Source organism: Crocuta crocuta, unplaced genomic scaffold (genome assembly GCF_008692635.1).
Source record: "Crocuta crocuta isolate KB4526 unplaced genomic scaffold, BGI_CrCroc_1.0 scaffold147, whole genome shotgun sequence".
Lineage (NCBI taxonomy): Eukaryota > Metazoa > Chordata > Mammalia > Carnivora > Hyaenidae > Crocuta > Crocuta crocuta.
Window position 1 is genome coordinate 3240588 of NW_027532594.1, and position 16325 is coordinate 3256912.

Consider the following 16325-nt stretch of genomic DNA (forward strand, 5'->3'; position numbering starts at 1 on the left):
TTCTGCATAGATGTGTTAAGGAAAAAAAGCCTTTTTCTCTAGCCTCTTATATTCTGTCTTAGAGACCTGCAAATTAAGGTGACAGAAGGTAGATTAGCAAGAGAAAAGACAGATTTTTTATTCATGTATATATATTTTTCACTGAAAAGCAAGACTCAAGTAGACAGAACTGAGAGTTTATATATCACCTCAATAGGGGAGGGGTAGGAGCAGAGCAGCACTTCCAGGAGAGCAAATGACTTCTTAGAAAGAGGGGACACATGTGCCTTTAGAAAAAAGATGGAAGATATGATAGTTTGTGACAATGTCTATATGGAGGTCATGCAACTTCTGACTTTTTCAACTCTAAGAAGAGAAGATTAGAGTTACTCCCAGGGAAGGCATTTATAATAGTTGAGCTCTTTTGTAAGGCTCAGCTTCTAGGCAAATAAGACTACTTAGAAATTCAGATGCCTTTGTTCAAAATAATTCCTATGTCACAGCGGCATTTTGGAGGGGAGGTATATCCAGATCCCTTCAGGTGTTTTAGTGTACTTTAGTTGTGCATTAGGAAATTGGCTGGGATTCTGGGCTGAACTGTAATGTATTATATATTTTTTCCTCTTAAAATAACATGAGCTCTGCCTCTCCAGGCCCGGCAGAATGGCTCCCGCAAAGAAGGGTGACGAGAAGAAGGCCGTTCTGTCACCAATGAGGTAGTGACCAGTGAATACACCATCAACACTCACAAGTGCATCCATCAAGTGGGTTTCAAGAAGTGCGCCCCTCGAGCACTCAAAGAGATCCCGAAATTTGCTATGAAGGAGATGGAAACTCCAGATGTGCACTTTGACACCAGGCTCAACAAGGCTGTCTGGGTCAAAGAAATAAGGAACGTTCCATACTGTATCCATGTGTGGTTGTCCAGAAAATGTAAGGAGGATGAAGATTCACTGAACAAGCTCTACACATTGGTTAACTATGTACCTGTCACCACTTTCAAAAATCTACAGACTGTTAATGTGGATGAAAACTAGTTGCTGATTGTCAAATAAAGGTATAAAACTGCATGCATGCATGCATGCATACATAAATTATTATAAATAAATAAATAAATAAATAAATAAAGTGAAATAGAACCCAGTTAGCATCTTCACACAGAAAATCTAATTTTCAGATGCAGATTACTAATACATACTGGATACCATTATTAATTCACTTCAAGCAAATTTGGAAGGTATTTTTATTCACCTTCCCTCTTTCTGTGAGGTATGTAGAGGTTAAAGTAACAAGCTCAAGATTCTAATGGAAGTAAGTAAGTAGCAGAGATGGACCTGAACCTAGATATCCTGAATATAAAATCTTTTTTTAAAATTATTTTTTAATGTTTATTTATTTTTGAGAAAGAGAGCAGGAGCAAGGGAGGAGCAGAGAGAGAGGGAGACACAGAATCTGAAGCAGGCTCCAGACCCTGAGCCATCATTAGAGACCTGATACAGAGCTCTAACTCACAAACTGAGACATCATGACCTGAGCCGAACTCGGACACTTAAGCGTCCACCCATCTTTGAAGATGATGCCCCTAAAATCTGTCTTCTTAACCACTATAGGGGCTAAAGGGTCTCTCCCAAGGAAAGATCCACATCCATCTAGTGCATTGTATGTATCCTAATGCCTGACAGGGCTCAGCCTATGGTAGCTGATCAAGTACTTATCCCAAATGAATTAATGGGTTGAAGAGAACCATAATGTGTTACCCCAAAATACGCCTTTTTGACATAAAAATTATTTTGAGCAGAAGGCAATTGAGAAGTAGCAAACGTAGGGGTGCCTGTGTGGCTTAATCAGTTTAGCATCTGACTTCAGCTCAGGTCATCATCTCATGGTCCCTGAGTTTGAGCCCTGTGTCAGGCTCTGTGCTGACAGCTCAGAGTCTGGATCCTGCTTTGGATCTGTGTCTCCCTCTCTCTCTACCCCTCCCCTGCTTACACTACGTCTCTCTCAAAAATAAATAAACATTAAAAATTAAAAAAAAAAAAAAAGAAGTAGCAAATGCAGGAAAAGTTCTTTCTGCCCTCCCCCTAATTCTTCTTCTTTGGAGACAGACTTTTATCAGATAACATTAGAAGAATCTATAAGCAAACCTGATTCCATTATTTTCCTGCCATATATTTAGCTTCCCACAGTTTGCCACCCTCAGAAACCTAAAGCTACTTCCTTTCATCCTGTCATTTCTCCACAAATTAATTGCTCTTTGTTGAAGATGCTACAAGAGCCAAAGTTCTAAGCCACCCCCTCGAGTTACTCTGAGTTTCTCCCATGCATATATGAGATGTACATGGTATTGAGTATTTGCTTGTTTTTCTCCTGTTAACCTGCTTTTTGTTACAAGGGTCCAGCCAAGAATTTAAAAGGCTAGAGTGGCAAGGACTTTTTTCCTCCCTTACAGATGAAAGAATAGTTAAATAAAAAACACTGTAACTACATTTTGCCAAAATAACTGGCCTATCATCTTCAAAGATGTCAGATTGAAGAAAACCAAAGAGATAGGACAACCAAATGCAATGGTGACTCTGGATTGGATCAAATTTCTCTAAAGGACGCTATTGGAGCAGTTGACAAAACATGGATAGGGACTGTGGACTAGGAACTAACGATAGGACTGACAGCACATGTGAATGACATGAAGATTATTTGAAGGTGGAAACAATTGCAACAGCAAATGCAAAGAATTCCTAGGTAAACTTCTCATATCTGACTACAGCAGAGCTTTGTGAGAGTCAGCTACCACAGCCTTCTCCAGGGAGGTCTCCCATCAAGGAAGCCTGATGTTCGAGACCAGGACATTCCAAAAACTTGTGTAAACAAGCTTCATCCCAACCTTCCTTCCTCTGAAGCCCTAAATACCTCTACCTGCTCCCTTATTAAGTTGATGTATAAACCCCTTCCTTTAGCTGTCCAGGTTGTCCCTTCATCTGAAGGCTTCCACACGCATAAACAAACTTTTTTCCTGTTAATCTACTGTCAGATAATTCATAGTCCCCAATTCAAATACAAAATGGTAGAAGAAAATTTTCCTCCCAACACAATGTATCACTGTGATTTTGATGGTTATATTATGGTTACAGAGGAGTATGCTTGTTTGTCAGGAGAAAAATTGTCTTCTATGAACACTTTTGCCGTGACATCTACAGAGGCCTTTTTTTTTTTTAAGGTGTGAGGTAAATAAAGTTTGTACTCTCTTACAAGGGGGAATGGGCAATTTATATGTAATGGAAGGATGGGTGATATATCAAGGATATAGCCATGCCTGTCAACAGAGGCCAGAGACGTAGAGCCCAGGAGAACTTCCTCCAGGCTCATATCCCTGAAGGTCAAGTGCTTGAGGAGCCTATGGTGAAACCAATCGAGAAAGGAGCAAAGGGTAGAGACTTTTTTAAAAATGTTATTTATTTCTTAATTTATTTTTGTTAAGTTTTTTATTTTAATTCCAGTATTGATAACCTAGAGTGTTATCATAGCTTCAGGTGTACAATATGGTGACTCCGTGCCTTTCGTGATAATTGTGCTCTCTAATAGCCTCACCTATTTCACTCACCCCCGCACCCACCTCCCCTCTGGTAACCATTGGTGCAAAGGTAGAGCTTTGAGTGGGTTTTACTCTTACACACATTTTGACTTCCTCACACCCCAACATAGGCCATTACCATCACCTTATACACCTACTCTAAAGCCCACCTGGGTTCCCCAGAGTGAGACTGAGGGTAATGCAGGGCTTAGAGTGGGCCCAGAATATGCCACCCCAAAAGACACCAGTTTGACATATTGACAATTTTAAGCTAAAAGCACTTGAAAAATAAAAGGCATAAGAAAAGCACTCTGACTTACTTTTTTCCTCCTAAAAAGAGGAGATAAAACTCCCATATATAACAGGCCCTCCTCTGCACCTGGAGGGAAAGAGCATTCTCATCGCCAGAGACAGGGAGTCAAGGCCGAGTAGAATTTGTACAAACAAACTTAATCAAAGTAACCCTTATCTTCCTTTAGTCTCCTCATACATTTTAGTTACTTTTTCATAATTACTACTCTTCGTTCAATCTAGTATATAAACACCGAGGCCTTATCACTTTTTGAGGCTTCATTTTCCTGTGAAGGCTCCTATGTACATATAAAAATAAAATCTGTTGCTTTTTCTTTTATTAACCTGTCTTATGTCAACTTAATTCTCAAGTCCAGCTGGAGTTCCTAAAAGGGCAAAGGAAAAGCTTAGCCTCCTATGTAGCTCTAATAAAGTCCGCTGGAGGAGGGGAAGCAGGGTTCTGAAGATTACTGCCATTAAAACAGAATTTTCCTTCACTTTTTCAGCAGATTTGCTGTCGCACATGTACTTGGATTATTCTCAATCTCAACTCAACATCAACATATACCAACAAAGGAAGGTATGGAACTGACCATATTTATAACATAGTCTGTTTTCCATGACAAACGACTTAATTTGGGGAACTGTAGATTCTCGGCTCTCCAATTTCCCACTAACACTGAAATAAATGCTGCCAGTCTCGGGGATTTATTTTAATTCACTTTCATATATTAATTTGATGCACAGAAATCATTAACTCCCCCACGATACCTTTGTTCTCCTGATACTTCCCTTTACTGCCTAGGAATCTTGCTCTCTGTCACAGATTTGCGATGGTGGCTCTTGGTTTTGATACACTTTAAGGGCCCAGTGGGGCTTCTAGGTTCTTCTTCACCTCCCTGTATCAGCCATAACTGCCTAAGTTTATGTTCTGTTTGTTGAGTAACACTCTAGGCTTTATTTTCACTGTGTGGAGAATTTTATCACCCTGAATCGACCCAGTTACTGTGCCCATTTAATTATACTGCCTAATTTTCTTACTTGGGTAAATCTTTCAAAATCTTAAGGCATTTTAGAGAATAATCAGACTGGTTCCCCAAATTTTACTCTTTACACTCAAGAATTTTATTTAAAATGAGCATGATTATAAAACAAACAAAAACAAAAAAAAACCCCACCAAACATGGAAAAATTATTGGAAGAAAATGCATCCAAATATGTTTTGGGGGACTGCCTGAGTGGCTCAGCTACTTGAGCATCTGACTCTTGGTTTCAGCTCAGGTCATGATCCTAGGGTCATGGGATGGAGCCCCAAGGAGACTCTGCACTGAACATGGAGATTGCTTGAGATCCTCTCTCTCTCTCTCTCTCTCTCCCTCCGCCCCTCTTCCATACTCACACTCTCTTACTCTCTCTCAAATGAGAAAAACATGTATATGTTTTTTTCTTTTTAATTGTCTATATGAATTTATGTATTATTCATAGTGGGAAATGTAATTGCTTTGTTAAATGAAATGAACAGAGAACATTATCTTTCTTTTTAAAAAATTTTACACAAAGGGGAACCTAGGTGGCTGTCTTGGTTAAGTGTCCAACTTCAGCTCAGGTTTGGACAGTTTTCTGTCCAAAACAGCTCAGGTTTCTCACAGTTTGTGGTTTCAAGCCCCACCTCAAGCTATGTACTGACAGCTCAGAGCCTGGAGCCTACTTCAGATTCTTTGTCTCCCTCTCTCTCTGCCCCTCCTCCGCTCGCACTCTGTCTCTCTCTCAAAAATAAATAAACATTTAAAAAAATTTGGGGGGGACACCTGGGTGGCTCAGTAGGTTGGGCATCCAACTTCGTCACAGGTCTTGATCTCACAGTTTGTGGGTTTGAGCCCCGCGTCGGGCTCTGTGCTGACAGCTCGGAGCCTGCAACCTGCTTCAGAGCCTGTGATTCCCTCTCTCTCTGACCCTCCCCTACTCATACTGTCTCTCTCTCTCTCTCTCAGAAATNCTAAGCCACACAGGCGCCCCAAAAATCTGATTTCTTATCAACTCTCACTATAAGATTAATGATGTGGTCCCACTGAAGAAAATCCCTTCACTAAATTGAGCTTTAAAAAAGTTGAATGAGGGAGCTCCTGGCTGGCTCAGTTGGTTGAGCATGTAACTCTTGATCTTGCAATTGTGAGTTTGAGCCCCATTTTGGACACAGAGATTACTTTCTAAAAACATTTTTTTAAGTTAAATAAAAAAGAAAACTTTCAATAGTGATTATTTGGCACTTTTAAAACTTGTACATGAACTCTAAACAATGAATAATGTAGTTTCTCTTAATAAAAGACTCCTCCGTCTCTCCAGAGGGGCAACTGGGAGTAGTGGATGACCTCTTTGGACAATGTCTTCATGAGCTTAGAATTTCCTAAACTTTGGTTATATATATTTTTAAGTTTTTATTTTAATTCCAGTAGTTAGCATACAATGTAATATTAATTTCAGGTGTACAAATAGTGATTGAACACTTCCACACAACATCTGGTGCTCTTCACAAGTGCCCTCCTTAATCCCCATGACCTATTTCCCCCATCCCCCAACCTACCTCCCCTCTGGTAACCAGTAATTTGTTCTCTAAGAATCTGTTGCTTGGTTTCTCTCTTTTTTTCCCTTTGCTCATTTTTTTGTTGTTTCTTAAATTCAATATGGGTGAAATCATACGGTATTTGTCTTTTTCTGAATGAACTTATTTCACTTAGCACTGTACTCTATTGCTCTATCCATGTCATTGCAAATGTCAAGATTTCATTTTTTATGGCTGAATAATATTCCAATATTCCAGTGTGTGTGTGTGTGTGTGTGTGTGTGTGTGTGTGTACATATATACATATCACATTTTCTTTATCCATTCATCAATCAATGGACACTTGGGCTGCTTCCATAATTTAGCCATTGTTAATAATGTTGTTGTATCCCTTTGAATTAGTGTTTTTGTATTCTTTGGTAAATACCCAGCAGTCCAATTGCTGGATTATAGGGTAGTTCTATTTTTAACTTTTTGAGGAGCCTCCATACTGTTTCACCCATTGGCTGCACCAGAGGTTATATTTTTTTAGATGCAAATTCCTGGGTAAGTTTATTGGCTGATCCTTTGGCTAGGGGAATGCAGCCCCCAGCTTTGGATGGAGCCCTTCCATTACAACCTTAACTACTGAATATTGACATGATCTATCCCCTACTACCTCCACCCTAGGAACTGAGACAATATGTCCAATTCACTTAGTTGTCTTGGTGTCTAGTTCAGAACCTGGCCCATATAATACATTTAAAATATTGAGTGAACTGTTTGCTGATGAATAATGGCACTGCATGTCTTTGCCTTACATGAGGGTACATGGGACTCTATGATTCTTTTTTTTTTTTAATATTTTTATTTATTTCTAGGAGAGAGAGAGAGACACAGAGTGAGCAGGGGAGGGTCAGAGAGAGAGAGGGAGACACAGACTCTGAAATAGGCTCCAGGCTCCGAGCTGGCAGTCAGCACAGAGCCTGATGCAGGGCTCGAACCCACGAACCGCGAGATCATGACCTAAGCGAAAGTCGGACGCTTAACCGACTAAGGCACCCAGGCGCCCCAGGGACTCTATGATTCTAAGGAACGATGAATTAATGAGAATTATTACTCATTACTGCTTGAGAGTAGAAGTTGGAAAGCTTAAAGCTATTATTTGTAAGTGCAAATGTGTAAAATATTTCACATTATGTAGCCTCATGAATGCTTCTCCTGATCTTATCCAGATGTGGCTACAGAAAATTGTGGCCTGAGATGGCCCCGACACAGAGACAGCCTCACCAGCCCAAAGGCTACGGTGCATCCACACATGCACATATATCTCTCAGTCTGCCAGTGAGGATCCCTACATTTCTGGTCCAATTTTCCTTGTCCCCAGCTGCACCCCAGCCTCTGAGGACAAGCCACCCCTGCCACATTTCTCCCTGGACATTGTGTGGTGGGAATGCCAGGGAAGGCAAGAAGTTTGTAGAGGAGGAAAAAACCTTCCCTCTATCCTCTTAGCTTCTCCAGCTGGAGCCTTGTGAATTAGACTGACAGAAGACAAGAAGATTACAAAAGACTAACAAGAGGAAAACAAATGAACAAACCAGAGTTAATATGTGGTTCATGCACAAACGTGGGAGATTCAGTGATGAGTAACTCAGAGGGGTGATATAGCGTCTTGTGCTCATATAACATCTTAACAAAGAACAGTACATTTTTAGAGAAGTGGCAAGACAAAGGAAAAGGACTTTGAGTTATTGGGGTTGGCAAGTTGTAGGAAAGCAAATATATGAGGAAACTAATGATAAATGAGGGCTAGTATTCACAGGTTTGTTATATAGATTCCTTTGGTGATACAGGTCTGGAGTCGTCTCTGGAGATTAACTTCTGTCCTTTGTGGTAGAGAGAGGAGGGGAACGTCTTTACAAATCAATGACCTGCTTTGCAGAGAACTTTTGTTGTATTTGCTTCTCCTTAACTACCTTCAGCTCAAAATAATCCTTATGCTAACGTGGCAGCAGAATATGCCACCCTTTAGGTACCAACAGATTTGATCAATCTATACCCCGAAGAGACCTCAGAGTTAGGAGTCAACACACTGAGGCTGAAGAGAAAAGGTGTTTTGAGGGGATATGGTTGCTGACAAGAGTCTTCTGCGAGTGTGGGGTACAACAGAGCCCATAGAATTTATGGAAACATAAGAAAGGGGACATGAGAAAGCCAACTAGGGATTATAACCTGGATCTTCTTTAAAGTCCTTGAAGAGACTTTAAAATCATTTGGTTCTCTACCCATCTGTCGTAGTCTGTTCAGGCTGCTGTAACAAAATATCACAGCCTGGGTAGCTTCTAAACAGCAAAACTTATTGTGTATGGTTCTGGAGGCTGAAAGTCTAAGACCAGATTGCTAGCATGGTTGAGTGGGCGACCTCTTCTAGACTGCAAACTTCTTGTTGTGTCCTCAGATGGCAGAAGGGGTCTCTCTTATAAGATCATTAATACATTTATGAGGGTTCCACCTACCTTCATGACCTATGCACCTCCCAAAGGCCCCACCTCCTAACACTATCATCTCTGGAGGTTGGGATTTCAACATATGAATTGGGTGTGGGCACAAACGTTCAGGCCACAGCACCATCTATCTCTCTACTTTGTCTTTTAGAACTGTACTTATTTAGATGTGACACTATTCTAAAACTGAATGATGAAGCCACTGAGAACCTAGATACCTCTACTTGGCCCTGATGAGAACTAATGGGCATCTCATCACGTCTAGCACTGAACTTTATCCTCTTCCCACCATCTGCTCTACCCGCAACCCAATCCTCAGCTAATGGCAACTCCATCTTTCCAGACACTCACTCCAAACCTTTGGTGTCCTCCATGACTCCTTTCCTCTCATTCCAGCATCCAGCTCACCAGGAAATCCTCTAGGCTTGACCTGTCAAATACATCCAGAATCTCACTACCTACCACCACTATGGCTCCTCCCAATTTGAGCATCCATTATCTTAATTTACAGCAATAGCCTCCCAACTGGTCTCCCTGCTTCTACCCTCAGCTTCCTACCATCTATTCTCAGAAGAGTAGCCAGAATGATCTTTGCATACCTTCTCATAAGGTACAAAACAATTCAACTCATTTATTTCCTACGCTTAAAATGCTGCAGTGGTTTTCTTCTTCTTTACAATAAAAGCCAAAGTCCTTTTAAAGGCCTAGGAGGATGTGTCCTGACCCACCTATCCCACTTTATCTACTATTCTTTCTTTGGATAACTCCCCTTCAGCCACAATGGCCTCCTCACTCTACTGCACACTAACTAGGCACACTCCAGCTTAGGAGTTTAGGGACTCTGGCTGCTCTCTCTGTTGAAACTCACTCATTAGCCACAAGGCTACCTTCCTGCCCTCCTTCAAGTCTTTGCTCAGATGTCACCTTTTTTTTTAAATGTTAATTTAATTTTGAGAGAGAGTGTGAGCAGGGGAGGGGCAGAGAGAGAGGGGGACAGAGGATCCAAAGTAGGCTCTGGACTGAAAGCAGAAAGCCCGATGTGGGGCTCAAACTCATGAACTGTGAGATCATGACTTGAGCCAAAGTTGGACACTTAACTGACTGAGCCACCCAGGAGCCCCCAGATGTCGCCTTCTTAATGAGACCCACTCCTTTCCAAAATTGCAGCTGTCACGAGCCACACATTCATTATCTGTTTGCCCTGCTTTATTGTTTTTAACATGTATCACCTTATCTATGCTGCTAAAAGTTTAGTCTGACCAGATTATAAACTCCATGAGTCCATGAAGATAGGTGTCTTTATTTTACCTGATTTTATCCCTATCACCTGGAAGAGTGACTAGTACAAAGCAGCTATTCAATAAGAGTCTGCTGAATGGCTGAATAGAGTCAGTTTACACCAACAAGCAATCAAGGGTGGCTTCTAAACCAGGGGACCTACAAATGCCAGGCCCAGCCCTCATGAGCTGGAAGTGAGGAGTGAAAATTGCCCTCATTGACAAGTACAGACTGGAGTAAGAAGTGAACTTCCAGGGCACCCAGCCATAGGGCACACAGACTTTCATCATTATTAATCTGCTTTGTAGCAAGACAAAGGCAAAGACACTAATGTTGACACAATTTGAAGATAATTATTATAGTGTCTACGCTTCATTTTGTCCAATGGCCCAAACTCCAGGCCAGATGAGGGCAGCTGGATGGTTTCAACTAAAATCTTGAGCACACGCAATACACTCATAGATGAATATACTTTATAAATTCCTCTTAGAAGGTGCAAGTGCAAGACCAGGTGGTCTCAATTGCAACATCTGGCAGCCCTAAGCAAGGTAGAAAGAAAAGCCAGCCAGAAGGAGGCTCATAGGTCTCTTCATCGTTTCCAAGGAGAAATGTTTACCCACTCATCATCAAGATAAGGACAATCAATGTTTGCCCTCTCAGTGAGGACCAAACAGAAGCAAATGTACCTACTACTGCAGTTACAGGGTTTCACCAGTGAGTTGAAAGCCAGCACTGCAGATTAGCTCTATGAGGATTGTGAAAAAGATGTATCGATAAGTCCTAGGGCTGGGATGGAGAAGGCGGTACTGTACACAGAAAGAAGAAACTTGCTATTTTTAAGATAGTCATATGCTGTAGGTTCAAGTGTGTGTCCCATATGTTGAAGTCCTAATCCTTACTACCTCAGAATGTCACCTTATTTGGAGGTAAGGTCTTTACAGAGGGAATCAAGTTAAATGGGTCATTAGGGTCAGCCTTCATCCAATATGACTGGCCTTCTTATATAAGGGAAACCTGGTCACAGATATACACGAACGAAGGATGATGTGAAGAGGCAGAGGGAGAAGATGGCCGCCCACTAGACAAGAAGGAAGGCCTGGAATGGCTGCTTCTCTTGTAGTGCTCAGAAGGAACCAATCTCTATGCACTGATGTCAGCTTTCCAGCCTCCAGAACCATGAGACTGTAGTCTCTTCTGTTGAAACCACACAGTTGTGGTGCTTTGTTACTGCAGCCCTAGCAAGCTAATACCACAACAAATGTGTATTTCAGCGTGAAATGGATATGATGATCCTGCCTCTTATTACTTCACTGACATTTCAGAACTTGTTACAACCCAAACCTTCATTACGTAGCACTGGGCAACGGACACTCCTGTATCACCAATATCTCTGACAGTGTTTGTATGTTACAAAAGAATGTCACTTCACTGAGGAAGATTGTGTTACCTTTGTCTGTCTTCGCCGGCCCTCCATTTCCCTTCCATCCAGGGTCTTCCCTGGAAACTTGAAAAACTTACCTTTCTTTTCCCAGTTCCCATGCCTCCAACCCCACCCGCCATCCTCCCCAAGGCAATATTCAGTCTCCCTTCAAGAATATGCTTGGCTAGTGATTCCTTTTGGCAAAACCAGACTACCCTTTCTCTCAATTCTCTCTGAACCATCAATTCATGCCTTTCGGGGTGGGCCTTCCACAGCCCATTCCACAGCAGATTTATTGCCCACTCCATCTTCCTTTTGCACGATTTAATCTGCTGTATTTTAATTGGGTAATAAAACTCTGTGTGCCACCCAGCAAAATTCCAGAGCAAGCAATCACCAGGGACATTCTCTCAGCAGCCAATTTCTAATTATTTATTCAGGCCCAAAGCCTAATTCCACCCCTGAGTGCAGTGGTTCTGGGCTGCCGCACTCCCTGTCTGTGGAGGGGGAGGGGGCCGCGTGACAACTTGGGATTCCCTGTGAGCACGTCCCTGAATAACAGACTGTCTCTGAGTCCCAGTGGCCTTGGTATCTGGGAGTAGTCTCTCCTCTGCTGTCACGGCAAAGGGGAAGATTGCCCCGGGGCCTAGCTTTGTTACTCCATCCCTACCCCCACACCGCTCAGGAATGAGATTGCCATCACGGATGAAGAAGTCTCCCTGACACGTAAGGAAAAACAGGGACTAATCAATTCATGGGGTCATGGTATCAGGACAACTGGATAGCCATCTGGAAACAAACTGACACAGAAGAAATTTCATATAAGTAAAGACACTGAAGGGAAGCCGAATATGCCATCAAAACTGGAAGAGTATAGCACATACCACCCCAAAGATGCTGTTTTGTGAAAATATGACACTTTGTTATTTGATTATTTTGAACTTGCACACACTTGAAAACAGCAAATGCAGGGAGAGGCTTTCATTGAACTCCCTTCCTTTCTAAAGACAGATCCATCAAAAGAAACTCAATTGTCATACATCCCCTCCTATCCATCCCCTCCCCAGTTTTATCAACCCAGGAAGATCGACTCTTGTCATAAGAGAAGAGAACAGACATTGACATTGCACCCAGACAAACTGTCACAAACTGTCATACCTCCCATCTGTTCTTCTAAGGGCCCATTCATCTTTCCTAAAAGTCATTTACTCTCCTCTGGAGATGCCTATATTCCCCATACCCTCTCTCTATTAAGATGAGATTTAATTCTGAACTAAGCCACTTCAGGGGGTTACTCATTTTTCCCTGGGTGCCTCTTATGTAGACATGAGGAACATATGCTAATAAACTTCTGTGTGTTTTTCTCTTGTTAATCTGTTTTGTATTACAGGGATGTCAGCAAAGAATTCAAAAGGGTAGAGGAAAGATTATTTTTTCTTCCCTCTAGTAGCAATATAAATAGAGAATGTATAAAAATGTTAGGATAGAATATGGAAGACATTTTTATAACTTCAAATAGATTTGGTCTTTCTAACTATTGCACAAAATCGAAAAACCTTAGAAGACTATCTATTGGACTATATAAAAATTAAAATTTGTAGTGTGCCTAGGTGGCTCAGTCAGTTGACCATCTGACTCTTGATTTCAGCTCAGGTCATGATCTCACATTCATGAGATCAAACCCAGATTGATATTCTCTCTCTCTCTCCCCCTCTCTGCCCCTCTTCTGCTCAATCTCTAAATACATAAGTATTTTTAAATTAAAATTTGTTAAAAATGTGCATCCTCTCCAAAGAATCATAAACAAAATCAGAAGATACATAACAGACTGGGAAAAATAGTCACAACTTTTGTTACCCTAATGCTATACATTAGGTGCCCCCTACAAACCGGTAAGAAATATCAGCAACCCAACAGAAAAAGTTGCAAACTTCTGAGCAGAGAGTTTGTGAAGGAAAATAAAGAGTAGCTCTTAAATTTTTTTAGTATTTTTTTAAAATTTAATGTTTATTCATTTTTGAGACACAGAGAGAGAGAGTGCAAGCAGGAGTGGGGCAGAGAGAGAGAGAGACAGACAGAATCTGAAAAACGCTCCATGCTCTAAGCTGTCAACACACAATCAGACGTGGGACTCTAACTCATGAACCATAAGATCATGACCAGAGCCAAAGTCGGACGCTTAACTGACTGAGCCACTCAGGCACCCCAGTATTTTTTAAATGTTTATTTATTTTTGAAAGAGAGATAGTGCACAAGCAGGGGAGAGGCAGAGAGAGAGGGAGACAGATAATCTGAAGCAGGCTCCAGGCTCTGAGCTGTCAGCACAGAGAATGACATGCAGCTTGAACTCAGGAACTATGAGATCATGACCTGAGCTGAAGAAGGACTCTTAACCAACTGAGCCATCCAGGTGCCCCCTTAAATTTTTTTTTTTATTAAATGCCCATTCTAAAGGAAATGAAAACCAAAAGTACAATGAAATACCATTTTTCACCTATCAGACTAGCAAAAACTTCATCTCATACATTGTTGGTGGGATTATAAAGTGGTTCAATTTCTATGATGAAAAATTTGTCAGTATCTATCCAAATTAAGAATATATATACCCTTTGACCCTAGGGGTTTGTCTTCTAGATATGCTCACACATGGAAAATAACACATTGTAGATGATATTTGTAAGAGGCATTGTCTGTAATAGCCAAACATTGGAATCCACCTGCATGTTTATTTATCAAAAGGAAGCTGATTCAATCAACTATGCTAAATGCATACAATGAAATATTCTTTAGCTGTAAAAGAGAATGAAGTTCTTAATGAACCAATATGGAAAAATACAAATGCACACACCATACCTGTGTGTAAAGCAGGCTGTCATGTATGTAAAAAAAGGTCACAGGAAATAAAATATGTTTATATGACTTATGCATAAAAAGTATCTAGAAGGATAGATAAGAAAAAAATAATAGTGGTGCTTTGTTAAGGAGGTTGGGAACTTACTGAAGAGGGATAAGGTAAGAGTCTTTTGTTTTATCGCTTTTTGTATTTTTTGATGTTTGAAACATGCAAACCTGTTACCTATTCAGAAAAGTAAATTAAAATGAAATCTGCTGGGGTAGGAGTAGGAGAGAGAGAGGGTCTGGATTACATACATAGTATGGTTTCCTGGCAACCAAACTGCACCAAGTCCTTCCTCCCTTCCTTCTAGAGCCTTCTATGGTGCTGCCAGCACTAGGAGGTAGGGGAAGGGGGAGAAAGGGAGGCAGTTGCCTGACCTCACATCCATGCAGTTCCGCTGTTGACACTGTTGTCAATTGAAGCTACACATACACCATGGTATTTGTATATGTGAAAAAGGTTCTCTGCTAAATGTAAATATTTTACAATCCTGTTTCATCATTTCCTCATATGTAAAGATATACCAATAGCCAAAAAGAAGAAAGTTATCTGGCCTCTTTTCACCCTGAAAATGCCTGCCCACTGAGCTTTGGTCATGTCTCCATTTTTTTTCTTCTTCAAAAGCACCCCTTGACTGTTCACTCTAATCAAATTTCATTGGAACATAAATATTAGACCAGGGCACTCAGAGATGACTCGCTCTGGGCACTGCACTCTCCCCAGGAGGCCCAGGTCCCTTTAGCTACATCTTAGGGACGCAAATAGAGACCAGATGCTGCTTGTCCAAGGTATACATCCTCCTTCGTGATTCAGTACTCAACAAATATTTAACAAGGAACGTATCTTAATATAATGGGAATCTTACCCACACGGCTTGTCTGAGGCAGAGCCTCCATTTTGGTTTCAATTTTAATCATTATTGAAAGGCAAGGGATGGGAACTTGTTGGCAAGGAAAAGGAATTGTGTGTCTTTAAAAAAATAAAACATAGCATGAAGAAAGATTAGTAAAGTCAGAATTTCCCTGGGGAATTCACTTCCACTGGCAATATATTCTATTTATTTAAAGTGTTATGTGGCACAAAGGTTATCTAAAAACTGATGGGAAAGATTGAGTGTTCCGATAACAGGGGACTCAAGGACAAACAAGACTCTGTGAGGAAGAACTGTTGGAGAAAGACATCTGCTTTCTTGCAGCTGCAGAAGCCTAGGATAAAACTTTTGCTTTAAATCTACTTTCAAAGCATGATTTGAGTGGAAGGAGTCATATCCAAGCACAGAGTGGTTTGGGGAAAGGGAACCAGGTCAAAGAAGAACATTCTATCATGTCCTAGGAGAAGGTGGCCAGAAACTAAGTCACTTTTACCCACGACGCTGGATTCTTGGTAGAAGAGGCTCTCTCCACATATATGCACCACGGCACCCACTCACCTGCCCCAGCAACGCAGGCGTCATACTCCCCACCTGCTCTTCCACCTCAGAACCCCTCTCAGGGTTCTAGCACTGCTATATTGCTGATGGTAGAGCTTCCAGAAGCCATCACAACAAAACGACAGTCATTTTGCAACTAAAATATAGGGCCTTGACTCTGGGGAGGAGAAGAGGTTACAGGGAGAGGTATAGGATGCCTTCCCAGTGGGGTTCATTTCTGGGTGGGCAGCCCAAGTCCTCAGGCCTTTATCAAAGCAGATTACTAGGAAAATGGGAGGAACCCACCAAACGGCCCTGACTGTCTTCATGGGTCTCTGTGGCGGAAGGGGAACTTCCACAGAGGCTAAGTTTCCCTGATGGGGAAGAGAGTTCGAAGGGTCACACTGGGAGATGAAAACACTGAACAGGAATTTCAAAGGGA

General features: G+C 41.4%; 1 pseudogene; it reads left to right on the plus strand.

Annotated features, from left to right (window-relative positions):
• The first annotated feature begins 642 nt into the window (after positions 1-642).
• On the plus strand, positions 643-1016 carry LOC144244693 (large ribosomal subunit protein eL31 pseudogene; annotated as a pseudogene).
• Positions 1017-16325: the final 15309 nt, after the last annotated feature.